The sequence below is a fragment of the Trachemys scripta genome, chromosome 1 (assembly GCF_013100865.1).
Source record: "Trachemys scripta elegans isolate TJP31775 chromosome 1, CAS_Tse_1.0, whole genome shotgun sequence".
Classification (NCBI taxonomy): Eukaryota; Metazoa; Chordata; order Testudines; family Emydidae; genus Trachemys; species Trachemys scripta.
In genome coordinates, this window is record NC_048298.1 from 145,223,274 (window position 1) to 145,228,975 (window position 5,702).

Consider the following 5,702-nt stretch of genomic DNA (forward strand, 5'->3'; position numbering starts at 1 on the left):
CACTAAGCCCTTCATCCACAAGACGCCATGTCCGTCTTCCGTGGGTGATGGTACAATAGGTACAAGACACCTGGCCCAGCTCCGTGGCTCTCAGAAGTCATTTCTAGCACCAGAGATGTGGGACAGGCCCCGATTCCCTCCACACAAACCCCTGCCCTGAGCTGCCTCAAAGGATACTAATATAAGCCTTCCTTGACCTGGGACCAGTGCTCCCTGCACATCAAGCCTTCCAAACACAGGGGTCAGCCATGTGGCACCCAGGCAGTCTTCTAAAGGCTAATGAGTGGGAGCTGGTTGGGAACTTTTGGACACAAATTTTGTCAGAAAATGCTGATGCGTCAAAACTGACACTTCTTGCTGAAACGTATCTGCTTCAATGCAACTTCTATTGGGAAGTCACCTTGGGTCCAGGCTGGAATTTCTGGTCAAAACCAGAGCACACCTCAGAGACTAGGCAATACTCTGTAATTAGAACCCTCACCTGGGAGACCTTCAAGTTCTTCCTGTCAGCCAGACAGAAGAGGGACTTGAACCTGGCTCTCTTCTAGACTGGGCTGTAGTGGGGCCAGATTGCACTGCAAAGGCATACCTTCACTTTTGCTGCATGGAGAACAAAATGGCTTTCTCCAAATGGCATCCGCCACTTCGCATGACCACACTGTTCTGGACTACACCACTACTCCTATTCCAGGGAGGGCCCTAACCAAAAAGCTATTCTGGAGTGGGGCCTGATCAATCACTCCTGTTGGAGTTGTTCCATTTTGTATAAATTATTAAATATTCATTGGGCCACAAAAAGCAATAGACAGACTCTGTAGTCCAATGGCTGTAGTATTCACCTGGACTGTATGAGACCCATGTTCACATCTCTTTGCTGAATCAAACTCTGATGGGGTGGTGCTGGGTCTTTTTTTGTTGAAACTTCTTGATTTCATCCCAGGGCTGACTGGAAAAAAAGTTGTGAACCTTTTTCAGATTTCACTGGATAGGAAAAGCAGTTCCTACCCACCTCTGAGAAAGAGGCATGGGGCAAACCTCAAAGGCTAGGGATCTGGATTTGATAAATAGCCAAACTCCCATCCCCGTGCTCTGGACTATGAGACCTGAACAAACTCAAAGATGTGTTGCTTCCATTTATAAATCAAGGAGAGAGAAAACACAGACTATATAAAAAGTATTCCTGGCCATACCACAACTTGATACTAGAGGGTGCTGCAAGTCCACAATTACCAGTATAGGTGGAAACTTGCTGTTCTCCAGCCCCTTCCATCACTTCTCAAGTTCTTTGAGGGAAGAGGCGAGCATGGCGAATGGACGGGTCTCTTTATAGCCATTTTGGAAGCTCCCCATTTCCTTTCTTCTCTCCATCTGGGGACTGGGCAGAGGAGGGGTTGTAACTGAATATAACCCCTCTCCCAGCTTGACAGAATTATAAAGGGTGTTGGAGATGACAAGAGAAACACCGAAGGACCAGTAGTGACTGCTGTAGAAGCAGAAGCTGCGTGCTTGCATGAGATGTGTGTACCATGCATGCTGAAGAGGGAAGGTCTGAAAAGACCCACAGGGAAGGATCTATCATGGAGATGAAACAAATTTTCCCTGAGTGTAGTGATCACATCAGGCAGAGTCATCTTCGTTGGTGCTGGTAACGGAGACCTCATTTATCCAACCCATATTGAATTCCCTTCCCAGCATGAGTGCTGAGAGGAGGTGAAAGACGGGCAGGTGCTATAGGAGGACTGCCTTAAAGACAGAGTGAGTTCTGGGGAAAGGAAAAGAGAGGGGAAAGGGGCTGGAGGTGAAAAAGAGCAATCTGGGGCAGGAGGATGGAACTGGAGGACAGAGAAGGATGGTATCCTGCTACCAACTCAGAAATGGACAGCGATACAAAAATGAGCCTATCAAATCCACGAGAGCTCCTTCGAGGCAGACGCTCGGGCTGTTAGCTTGGATGACACTTGTATTCCTTCTCATATCAGTGATGTTATTGAAGTGAGAGTTTGGGAGACAGAGTGTGAGAGGGCCAGACATGGGTGAAAAGCAGCCTTGGATACGAGAGAGAGCTGGGCCACAGATGGCCTTTGAGAAGGAGGGACTGGAAAGAGAGACAGGGGAGGGAGCTGGAAACAGATTATTATTATTATTATTAGGGCTGTCAAGCAATTAAAAAAAGTAATTGCGATTAATCACACTGTTAAACAATAATAGAATACCATTTAAAAATATTTTTGGATGTTTTCTACATTTTCAAATATATTGATTTCAATTACAACACGGAATATAAAGTGTACATAAGAACGGCCATATTGGGTCAGACCAAAGGTCCATCCAGCCCAGTATCCTGTCTACCGACAGTGGCCAATGCCAGGTGCCCCAGAGGGAGTGAACCTAGTAGGTAATGATCAAGTGAACTCTCTCCTGCCATCCTTCTCCACCCTCTGACAAACAGAGGCTAGGGATACCATTCCTTACCCATCCTGGCTAATAGCCATTAATGGACTTAACCACCATGAATTTATCTGGTTCTCTTTTAAACCCTGTTATAGTCCTAGCCTTCACAACCTCCTCAGGCAAGGAGTTCCACAAGTTGATTTATGCGCTGTGTGAAGAACTTCCTTTTATTTGTTTTAAACCTGCTGCCCATTCATTTCATTTGGTGGCCCCTAGTTCTTATATTATGGGAACAAGTAAATAACTTTTCCTTATTCACTTTCTCCACACCATTCATGATTTTATATACCTCTATCATATCCCCCCTTAGTCTCCTCTTTTCCAAGCTGAAAATTCCTAGCCTCTTTAATCTCTCTTCATATGGGACCCATCCAAACCCCTAATAATTTTAGTTGCCCTTCTCTGAACCTTTTCTAATGCTAGTATATCTTTTTTGAGATGAGGAGACCACATCTGTATGCAGTATTCAAAACGTGGGCATACCATGGATTTATATAAGGGCAATAAGCTATTCTCAGTCTTATTCTCTTTCCCTTTTTGAATGAGCCCTAACATCCTGTTTGCTTTTTTGACTACCGCTGCACACTGCATGGACATCTTCAGAGAACTATCCACGATGACTCCAAGATCTCTTTCCGGATTAGTTGCAGCTAAATTACAGTGCTCACTTTGTATTTACTTTTTATTTCAAATATTTGTGCTGTAAAAAACAAAATAAATAGTATTTTCAATTCACCTAATACATGTACTGTAGTGCAATCTCTTTATCATGAAAGTTGAACTTACAAATGTAGAATTATGTACAAAAAAAATAACTGTTCAAAAATAAAACAATGTAAAACTTTAGAGTCTACAAGTCCACTCAGTTCTACTTCTTGTTCAGCCAGGCACTCAGAGAAACAAGTTTGTTTACATTTGCAGGAGATAATGCTGCCCGTTTACAATGTCTTGTTTACAATGTCACCTGAAAGTGAGAACAGGCATTTGCATGGCACTGTTGTAGCCGGCATTGCAAGATATTTACATGCCATGTGTGATAAAAATTCATATGTCCCTTCATGTTTCAACCACCATTCCAGAGGACTTGCGTCCATGCTGATGATGGGTTCTGCTCGATAACAATCCACAGTAGAGTGGACCAATGCATGTTCACTTTCATCATCTGAGTCGGATGCCACCAGCAGAAGGTTGATTTTCTTTTTTGATGGCTCAGATTCTGTAGTTTCTGCATCAGAGTGTTGCTTTTTTAAAACTTCTGAAAGCACACCTCATCCCTCTCAGATTTTGGAAGGCACTTCAGATTCTGAAACCTTGGGTCAGTTGTTATAGCTATCTTTAGAAATCTCACATTGGTACCTTCTTTGCATTTTGTCAAATAATATGAAATACATGGCAGAATGCGGGTAAAACAGAGCAGGAAACATACAATTCTCCCCAAAGGAGTTCAGGCACAAATTTAATTAACACACTTTTTTTTTTAACAAGCATCATCAGCATGGAAGCATGTCCCCTGGAATGGTAGCCGAAGAATGAAGGGGCATAGTAATGTTTAGCATATCTGGCACGTAAATACCTTGCAATGCCAGCTACAAAAGTGCCATGCGAACACCTGTTCTCACTTTCAGGAGACATTGTAAATAACAAGCCAGCAGCAGCATCTCCCGCTAATGCAAATAAACTTGTTTGCCTTAGTAATTGGCTAAACAAGAAGTAGGACTGAGTGGACTTGTAGGCTCTAAAGTTTTACATTGTTTTGTTTTTGAGTGCAGTTATGTAACAAAAAAAATCTACATTTGTAAGTTGTGCTTTCACAATAAAGAGACTGCACTACAGTATTTGTATGAGGTGAATTGAAAAATACTATTTCTTTTGTTTATCTTTTTTACAGTGCAAATATTTGTAATAAAAATAACAAAGTGAGCACTGTGCACTTTGTATTCTGTGTTGTAATTTAAATCAATATATTGAAAATGTAGAAAAACATCCAAAAATAGTTAATACATTTCTATGGGTATTCTATTGTTTAACAGTATGATTAAAACTACAATTAATCACGATTACTTTTTTAAAATCACAATTAATTTTTTTTTGAGCTAATCGCGTGAGTTAACTGCGATTAGCCGACAGCCCTAACTATTATCTATATTGTGGTAGGCCTCACTGCCCCAATCAAGGATCATTGTGTTGGGTGCTGTATACACTCATAATGAAAAGACAGACCTTGCTCCAAAGAGCTTACAATCATAGAATCATAGAATATCAGGGTTGGAAGGGACCTCAGGAGGTCATCTAGTCCAACCCCCTGCTCAAAGCAGGACCAATCCCCAACTAAATCATCCAAATCACACAAAAAGGTGTAAGGGGCTAGCGCAGCGCTCATGATGATCCCCTGGCCATGATAACTAAGAGAAGGTTTCTTTTTAAATTATGTGAGCATGTTATAATCCAGCCAGCAATTTACGGTAGTAGAAAATAAAACACTTTATTGTAATTTGAGTCATTTAATGACATTAAACACAACATTCACTTTAGAACTCTTTTTGTTTCTTTTCTCAAAACACTAGCACTTTATTTTTTATATATTATATATAGAAAGCTCTGGAATCCTCTGCAACTAGGAACCTTTGAAAAATTCTCCTTCTGTCTCTAACCACACCCAAAAATATACAGGTGCTAAAAGGTGAGAGATCGGTTCGTCCCCCAGACAGCTGGGCAGAGCCAGATGTGCTAGAGAGCTCTGTCACAGCAAACACCGCCAGGGGGCTGACGGCATGGCACTAGCACGGATGGCAAAGGCAAACCCGGGGCACCTGCCCCAAGAAAAACTTGAGAGAAAGACCACGAGGGAAAGGCAAAAAACAGTAACTGAACTATTCAACACTTACCAATTAAACTCTTTACAGTGAAGGCGGGACCCACATTTAATTGTGGAGGGAGATGAGAGAGACTGGCTCTAACAATAACTCCTTGTGATTGTACCGAGGTTTCCATCTGCGTATCTCAATGCACTGTACATTCATTCAGTCTCACAACAATGCTGTCAGGTAGATAGGTATTAATTCCATTTTACAGATGGGCAAGGAGGCAGCATAGAGGAGTCAAGTGATGAACACAAAAGTCTCACAGCGAGTAGGTGGCAGAGTAAGGACTCCTGATTGCTAGTCCCCTGCTCTTACCACTAGACCACTCTGCATTTTGGCCTATGAGTGGTCTGGCTGGTTTTGGGGATCTCAAAGCTGTAGAAAGCAGCT